Raw genomic sequence first — 9,899 nt, 5'->3', positions numbered from 1 at the left:
GGGTAGGGAAGTGGGGGGCGCTATGGGGGACTTTTGGGATAGCATTGGAAATGTAATTGAGGAAAATATGTAATAAAAAATATTAAAAATTAAAAAAAAAAGAAAGCTGAGCCCCATGGAGGACTGTCTTTCAGCAACTAGAAGACACTATCAGATGCCCTGAGATTCTTAGCCAGAAATGGCTGAAACCTTGATTTATCTTCTTTCTCAGAGTCCTGAGCTAGACTCTTAGAACCATGTTGGTCTCAGCAGATATTTTAGAATGCTCGTCTTCTCTGGTCATTTTTTTTTCCGCTTAAAAAAACAATTGTCACTGGGTCTCCCTTAGGATAAAGTATAAAGCTCCTTACTGGTGTTTACAAAAGAGGGTAATTGATCCATCTTAATCTCTCCACTTTGCGCCCTGCCTTTCAGTCATATTGATGCTATTTACAGTATCTCATTGTCCGAGCTCTTTGCTCCACCACGGAGTTTGCACACTTTCCTAAGCTCCCAGCTTCCTTCCTGGTCTTAGGAAACCTTACCTGGTTGACTTGGAGACTTGAGCTGGATGCTGCATCCAGACAAAGCCTGCCCTGACCTAGCTTGCAGAACTTTGGAGCCCTTCCCAGTGTTTCCTCTGGCTCCTGCTCAGCACACACTACCCACACTGGATCTACTGGAGTTGTCCGCGTACAGGTTTCTATCTTTCACAGAGCAATAAGCTCTCAGCATCAATGGAATGGGGGTTTATTTCCTTTTTCTCTAAATCCCTGTACATCACAGCCCCTTACTGTGAGTAGCACTCAGGAAACACTCACCAAGTGAATGAATAAGCTGCTCATTCTTGTGTCCCTGCTGCTCTGTGACTGTGGCTTTCAGGTATCACCACAAATGCTTGGCAGGAAGTTCAGGGAGAGATAAGTATGCATCTTCTTCACCCAGTCAATACACAGAACCACAGGATATATAAGGAGGATGGTTCTGTAGCATAGGCAGGCTTCCTGTCCTGTCCTTCATCCTTTATACCTTCTCCAAAGGCCTCATCAGAATGGGACCGCAGGATGTGTGGTCTACAGAAGAATCTTTTGTAATGAATGAACTACACTAAAGTATGGAAAGGTGGCATAGAATGTGATTATTCTTATTTATTCCCAAAAGAAGAATGCAGAAAGCCCCTCCCCAGTGCCAGCAAGAAGGCCAGACATGGCTGCCCTTTAGCTTAGGTGCCTGAGTACAGCCATGTGCTTGTTTGTGGCTAATTTCCATGCAATGGTGACCCAGTTGATTGTCAAACCGTTTGACTAGCAACCCCGTGCAAAACAAGACATGCTTGGACCAATATGTTTTAAGCATAATCTGCCCACCATCCCCATCATAGAAATAGGATGTGGCGGGACCCTGGTGTGGCAAAGGTTGCTTCCTTAGCTTAAGAAGTCCCTCTGGCAGGATGCCTGGTGGGAGCAAGCCGATGGTGAAAAGTCCATGGAGACTGATGCTTGCTAGCAAACTATGAGTGCTGAAACAGGAAGAGAACTCACTGATTACCAGACCAAACTCCCAGGGACAAGAATCATGCATCCTTAGATAATTCCAAAGATGTTCATGAATGAGAGAAAGGAGGCACAGGATCCGTTTAGGCTGAGCATCGGAACACATAATAGCTTCCTCATTTGCTTATATATTCAGTCATTACTTATGGAGTACCTACAGGAGATATCATGGAAGGCCCTGTCCTAGCTGCTGGGAACACAATAGCAACTGCTTGTGTTTATGACTTTACCCTGAGCTCCCTACTTGTACACAAGCTTTGCAGGTCAGAGGTTAGATGCCTTCCTCCTGCTTAAAAGAGACCTGGTATTTCCCCCCCTAAGATGACAAGTGTCAAGCCCTGGGTGATGAAACAAGGGTGTCTAAATTGAGGCTGTTGTTTGTTGTTTTTTTTTTTTTTTCTTTTTCCTCACTAAAAGGCCAGTTAGTAAATGTGTTTTGTGTTCTTGTAGTCTTTGTCACAAGTTTTTAACCTCTCTTGGTAGAGTGCAAAAAAGAGTAACAGATACTACACTGAAAACAATGTAATGATGTTTTCAGAAAAATACCCGAACTTTCTTATTAAAAAGCTGATGGGTGGTGAGGTGGGAGTGGGTGGGTAGGGGAGCACCCTCACAGAAGCAGGGGAAAGGGGGATGGAATAGGGGGTTTGCGAATGGGAAACTGGGAAAGGGGATGATAACATTTGAAATGTAAATAAATAAAATATCCAATTTAAGGAAAAAAAAAAAAAAGCTGATTGACTTGGTTCTTCCCCAATTGTTACAGCTGGCTGAGATTTGATTTGATTTTCAATGAAAAACGATGTCTCAGGTCTTCTTTTTACTTTTAAATATTGTTAAAGACACCAAAGAACTTTTGTTTATAAGGGTTATATTTATTGATATTTACACAGATAGATTAAATATGCAAATCTAAAACATATTTATATTATTTAAAATTAACAATAAAAAGTCCATTACATGGTAGCATAAATAACATATTTTCTGGAAAACATCTATGTTTTCAAAAAAATAAGAGAGACACCATTTGACATTTTTGCAAATCTCCTTACTGTCTGGCTTAACAGGAGATAACTAGATTTGCACGCTTCTGTGTTCAGACTGGTGCAGTGTGCTCTTTTGGTTGGAGAGTTAATATCAAGGGGAATACCTAGAAAACGCAAGGAATCATGGAACCTCTAACTATCCTAGAACACTCGGGAAACCCTGCATACTATGGGTCCTTGGGAAGCTCCACCCTCACAGACAAGTCATCTCCCAGCTTCTCTTGCAGCTTTGGTGACCAAGCAAATTAACTTGCTTTAACCAATAAACTCAGAAACACTGGTTGATGTAATGAACTTCATTCTTGAAGTTGGAACAACAGTAATAAAAGCTAATTTATTTAAGTTGTACACACAAAGCACTTGTTTTAGTATGTGAATGGCACACTTAAGCTGTGATGAGAGTTGATTCGAACTCACATATGTCTGCTTGGGGTAATTGGATAATGCTTGCTTTCTTGGTAAAAGGGCTGATTTCCCAAGTGTGGACAGATCCCTGCCCAGTTCTTTCTGACACAACACTGTGGACAAAGGTAATGTCAGAGAGGGACTACAGCAATGGGCAGAGAGGAGGGTAAAGCTGGGTGTTTGACATCATCATACTGACCATGCTGCTAATGTCTCCACTTTATCTTCTAGATCAGCAGTTCTCAATCTGTGGGTTGTGACTCCTAAAAGATCAAGGAAAAACACAGATATTCACATTACGATTCATAACAGTTATGACATTATGTATACAGTTATAAGGTAACAACAGAAATAATCTCATGGCTGGGGATCACCATCACATGAGAAACTGTATTAAAAGGTTCCAGTATTAAGAAGGTTAAGAACTACTGAATTAGGGGGAACTTTGGCTAAATGTCACCAAAGGCTCAGATACTTGTCCTAGAAATGGATGACCCTGAATCCTGCCAGTGACCTGAATGGGCCTCGAAGCAGATTTCCACCCAGAGTTTCAGGTAATGAAGTCCTGTCAACATCTTGATTTCTTTTAGTAGAACTTGTGGGACATCTGACCTAAAAAAGGTAGAAATGATACATTTATGTTGCTTTAGCACGGAGTCTGTGGCAATATATGTCCCCATAACAACAGGAAACTTACGTATCTTCTCATTTAGCCTTTGGGTTTACATTGAGGGACTCGCCTTCCCCTACCCTGATCCACCTAAGTGAACACCTTTTACTTAATAGTGCAGCACAGACCAACCTGTCCTGTTCCAGGGTCTTCTTGAAAGAACACATGGCAGTCTCCAACAGTGCCTGACAAATACTTGGATTGTAATACATTTTCTCAGCAGTTAATACCAAAATGATGTCATTAAGAATATCACAACACTTAATTTAAAAAATTACAACTAGCACACCCTTGTTTCCCTTTATCTTTCCTTCAGTAAACTAATGGTTTTCTGGGAGAGCTACATGCTGCTTCCCTCTTGGGGTCTCCCTTGTTCCTTCTGCTGATTTGAGGAAAAGTTGCAGGGATAATGAGAGGCAGAGCGAGGTGGCTAGGATAGTGTGATCAATACCCAGGACACAGGAACAGAAGCAGCCGTGATTCCATTGAGATTCACCTGCATGAGGAGTTTCTCCCCAGGCAGAAAAACAAGAAGACATGACTCCACTTCTGGCCTCCTCCTCTAGCTACACTGCAATCAGACTCCTAGATAACCCATGTTTTCCTTGCTCACAACACTGAATGTTGAGTGTGGATGTTTAGCACCCCAAACAAGCCCCATGCACAATGGTTTGGGAAAACCAAATCAGGTGAATGTAGTCACAGGAAGGGGGCCCTTGGTTCACATTGGTCCTGATTTGACTTCCAGGCACCTGCTTCCTAAGGTGTGTGACCTTCCACAGCTCCTGTAGGTGGGAGAGCTCCTTCCCAGCCTCTCAGCTTCTGTGGTGGGAGTGGCTGCTCTTGAACACAGACACTTCAGTTCTCAGCTGTTAACAACATACAACAGGGAAGATGCATGTGGAATTTTGATATCTTTTCCTATGCACACTGTAAAAGACCTAACATTCTTCCGGTACTCTCCACACAAATAGAAACATTGACTCTCTTCTCTTGCACCTTAGTCCCCCAGGCTGGGTCCTCCATTCTCCAGCACTGAATACCATTTCATGGAAATATTTGCTAATATAGTAGGGAAAATGATAAAGAGTCTCTGTGTTTTTTGTGTTCCTTTTAGAAATTGATGACAAATAGGGTATTAAAAAGCATTGTGCTAGCTACCCGTGTACCTTCTTTGTCAAGTTTTAAATTGAGTTCTTATTGTTTCTCTTCACATTTTCTACAAATGCTTTAATGATCGCTAGTAGTAACTATTCTCTGGTGGAGTTGTGAAAAACTCCTTCAGTAAACTAAATTCTGAATCTTACTGATGACGATTTTGGAAAGCCTGCTTTCCGTTTTTCAGGTTAAATGAAGATATATTTTCCTAGCTGTTTCTTCCCTTGCCTTGTGTTTGGACATTCTTTTCTCTCCAGAGATTACTAATAATTTATTTCCTTTTTAATGTTTATATAATATTTTTATGCCTAACTTGAATCCAGCTAAAATTTATTACAGTTAATGATAAACGAACTTGAAGAACTGCCCCCAAAGCCCTTTTTCCGTTATGAAGTTATTTATTTTTCAACAGGGAATTATCATTTTTTGTCCAGATCACAAAAGGAGTATCTGCTTAATATGACATTCAGATAATTGCTTAACTGTACGGAGTAGAAACGTAAGGTTGTCTATGGTCTCCTCTCCTCCGCATGTCTAAGGATGCTCACCAGTGGAGGTTTGGGATGTATCCATCTCATTTGTGCTCCACTTCTAAACTTGAGACAATGAAAATGGCTTGTTGCCATGAGACGCTTTACTAACCTCGGTCCTCATTTGGCTTCACCATAGAGAAAATTTTCCCTACTGTGCTCAAACATAGAGATTCAGCTTGTGTAAGACAAAGCGGTGGTATGGCATTCCAGAGAATACTCACTTTATAACCTGTTGAGTCACCCTCTATTTACAAAACTAGACACACCTGATTTTCTTAATAGTGACAAGCAGCAATGGATAGTCTTACATGTCAATCCTAACATCGCAGTCATTGTCTTAGAGTTAATTCTTAGGCAAACTGATGTGTCCCCAGTATACACGTCCACACTTTCCACACATATTTGGAAATTGCTTTCTGTGAAGGAAGAGCCATTTTGCCTCCTTTCCAGCCATTTTGTTTCCTCAAAATATTATTGACAACAGATGCCCAATTAGAAAAAATACAGTTTAATTTTAATGTTTGCTCATTTATGGGATGAGTACATGATATGTTTCCTTTGTTCTCCCCATATAATTTGTGTATGTGTGAATGTGTATGTGTGTGAGTATCTGTGTTAATTCTAAGCACTCTAAGATGGATATGTTGGATGGATATTTTAAGTTTATAATCTAGACTCGTAAACGTAGGACTATTTTATCCCATTTATTTCCAGTTAGTTATCTTTTCCTCACTCTGTCTCATGACTTCCTGGTCCAATTTTCTGCAAGTTTAAACAGTAATCATGTAGAACAAATATGTTTCTTACATTACTCATACAGAAAAAAATGTGATTAGTTAGAATAACTGTTGCTTTTAGATGTGAAACTCACCTAATGCCATTTTCCTTTCTTTCAAAAACATCTTTTATGAAGTCTATTTTAAATGTTAGTATAAATTTTGGAAAATCTTTCCACATATGAACTTCTGACTCTACACATTTAAAAACCTGGTTTCTCAGCTGGGCATGGTGGCGCATGCTTTTAATCCCAGCACTGGGGAGGCAGAGGCAGAGGCAGGTAGATTTCTGAGTTTGAGGCCAGCCTGGTCTACAAGGTGAGTTCCAGGACAGCCAGGGCTATACAGAGAAACCCAGGCTCGAAAAGCAAACAAACAAACAAAACAAAACAAAACAAAGAAAAAACCTGGTTTCTCATCTACCCACCTATTTCCAGAACTCTCTAGGTCTGATTCTGACCCTGTTTGCCTCAGGACACCAGCTTGTGGACACAAGAGGCAAGTAACTTAGCTATACATGAGGTGACTGAGACCCATCCACCTATGTTGTAGAAATGTATCTCTGCCATAACCTAACATGCATGATTTTGCAATCGCCCTGATTGGGGCATCATTGAATAAAGAAATGACAGATACACATACAGAAAAGCTGGGGTCAGGTTGACTAGGAACTCTTACGGTGATGCACCAGCAGCCCAGAAACTCAATACATTTATTATATAGAACTAAGTAAGGTAGGGGGTCTCTGTAGAGGAGCAACCTCAGGCCACAGTCCCTGGGGAAAAAAAAGCTGTGATGGACAGTTTCTGCTTACAGTGTCAACATCCACACTTGGACCAGGGCAAGATGCTGGCATTCCCATGGATCTAAGGCACTGGGGCCCCTGCTTATGTTATTGTCAAAAACATTCATTCATACCGGAGTACACTTGCTCCCTACTTATCTCCAAAGTCAACTTCCCCTTTGCCCAAACCCAGTTCCTCAGTGCTGTGATTTCCACCTTCTTGCCTGCTAGCAGGAAGGGTGAAGGATGGTGAGTTAAGGTGGACAAAGAGCAGCTTAGCTGACAATAGTCAATGTTTTTTTTTTTTTCTTACAAGACCAACCAGCATGTGACGACTGCAGTCTGCATGCAGATGCAGTGTCAAAACCCACTCTTTGCACGGTGGGAAAGTTGGAGGCATGACTTATCCAATTTGTTGGCATATGGTGAATCATTCTAAGCCAATCCAAAGACTCTCTGTTCCTTGGGAAAGGAACAATTTGTGCATCTAATAGCAGGGTGCAATTCTAGTTACAAAGGCTAGGGAGGTTCTGTAATGTTTTGGTATTCTGAAGTTCTGCCTGGGGATTTGTATGTATCCTATCCTATGGACCCCAGTGGGGAAGAGCAACCAGGTTCTGTGTCCCAGCTGAATAAGATGTGTATGAGGGCCAACTAGTGGGTCTATCAGATCTCTCTGCTCACCACATTGCTCTGTGTACAGTTTCTGCCAAATCTGTAGGAAGCTGGGGAGAAATACAAAAGATTAAAGGTCAGAGAGATGTGCAGTAGGTGCCCTCCCCTCACACACACACCCTCCCTCCTCTTCGCTCAGGACTTCCTGTATGGACAGGCTGGTGTCAGAACCAGGTTGTATGCTTACATTATTGGCAGGTGACCATTCCTAGCTCTGCTCTCTGATCTCATAACTAAACTTTCAAAGGGGGAAACAAGACAAAAACCCCTACAATCCTCCCCCGAGCCTGGTTTGCTCTTCCCTAAAATGGGGTTAAATAGATTTGCTTGGTGAGGGAGGAAACAAAATCAAAAACTAAACACTACCACCACCAGTGGCAGCAACAGCAACAGCAACAGCAACAGCAACAGCAACAGCAACAGCAACAGCAACAACAACAACAACGGCAGCAACAAGCCTTCTCTGCAAAGCCCTGACTGGGATGCTCTTTGCAAGCAGTGCACTGGCTTCTTCCTTAGCCTCCCTCCAGCCACCCTGGCTGTAACTCACCCTCCTCAGAGGCTCTTCTCTTACCACATCACTTCCTTTGTTCTCCCCTGAAGCTTTTAAGTTCCCTGGAGACATTACTAGGTAAATCTTCATTTCGCCCAAAAGAAGTCCCAAGACCTTCTTGGAGGCAACACATTATTGCTTCGGCTGAAAAATAAATGGAAGATGTGTGTATGTGTTTGTGCACGCTTGCATGTGTGCATGTTGTGCATGTCTCTGTGCACATACAAAAATGCATGTATGTATATGAGTATCACATGCATGTGTGTGCATGTTCATGTGTATGCTTGTATGTGCATGTGTGTCTGTGTGTGTTTCACTGAAATTCTTTGGCTACTAGTCAGATTTTCTTTGTATGGGTTAGTATTTAACCTTGGTCAACTTTCTTGATCTCGCATAGTAGTAGTAGTAACAACTCTAACAGATGAGCCCAAAGCCCTTGGTGTCTGGGCTACTCGACTGTTAGCACAGGAAAATGGTTTGAAGAGCATGACCTGCAGGTTCTCCATGAAGCTCACAGAGCTTCCAGTCAGATAGAGAAAGAGCTATGTGTGTGCCTATTCACGTTATCAAGGACTTCTGTAAAATTGGTAGATACAAAGCATTTCCTCTGTGTGATGTACCACAAATGCCACCCCAACACATTATTGCTCTGGCCAAAACCATTGCAGAGCTGATAATCACGGGTTCTTCTAAACACAACATAAGGCAAACGCACAACAGAATCAATGTAGACCTTGGTGCAAAAGAGAAAACAGCACACTATGGTTTACTTTACCAGATAAGCCACCAAGATTTGCAGCAAATTTGTTAAAAGAGGCCTTGGCTCAGTTTTGTGAAAGGGACCTGTACAAACACCTAAGCTGACCAATATACTTGACAGTTTAGTTTTTCTTATGCACGTAAGGGCTTGGACTCTATAGAATTGCTGGGATGTCTCCCACCATGGCTCTAGTCAAATGGGACTGTGCATGAGGCAGCGGGCACATTGGTTGGGAATCTCACAGATGCCTGTTGTAATGGGGCCTCTATCTTGTAATGGCTCTTGTATGATTTGGTGGCTTTCTTTTAGGTCACATGCCCCCAACACACACACACACACACACACACACACACAGACACACACACACACACACACACACACATATCCAGTAATGCACATTCATTTTGGCTCTGGTTCCCAACCACTATTCCAGGCTCTGCTCTCCCCTTACCTCCCTACCCCATGTATTCTATTGTAGTTCAGTAAAATAGTTTGAGGGTGAAACGTCCCCCACAGGTTAATGTATTTGAGCACTTGGTCCCCAGCGTTTAGTGTTTGGAGAAGTTAAGGAAGAATGAAAATTGGACTGTGAAGGAGAACAGTTTTTTTCTTTACGTGTGTGTGTGTGTGTGTGTGTGTGTGAGATGTGTGCTTGCACTTATGAATCTAGCCTAAGCTCTCTACTTCCAGATTCACCAAGATGGAGCAATCTGTGCTACCAGACTTTATTGCCATAGATGAAAACACTATTCCCTATCCTTTCCCTGCCATGAAGGACTGTAATCCCCTCAAACTGTGAGCCTAAATTAAAGTCTCCTCCCTTAGGTTGCTTCTCTCAGGTCACACTGAGGAGGTAAGTAACTAATATTCCCAGACCCTTACATTCTTTCTGCCCAGACATCATGTGGCTGAAACAACTGTGTCTTCTTTCCTCAAGGTTTACAGTCAACTCCATTTGCCTCCAGATAAAGCTAATCTCTCTCTTTAATGAGTCTGCAGCTCCTTCT

The sequence above is a fragment of the Mus caroli genome, chromosome 4 (genome assembly GCF_900094665.2).
Source record: "Mus caroli chromosome 4, CAROLI_EIJ_v1.1, whole genome shotgun sequence".
NCBI classification, from domain to species: Eukaryota; Metazoa; Chordata; class Mammalia; order Rodentia; family Muridae; genus Mus; species Mus caroli.
The sequence above is the reverse complement of the archived record's forward strand: the minus strand, read 5'-3'. Positions refer to the sequence as shown.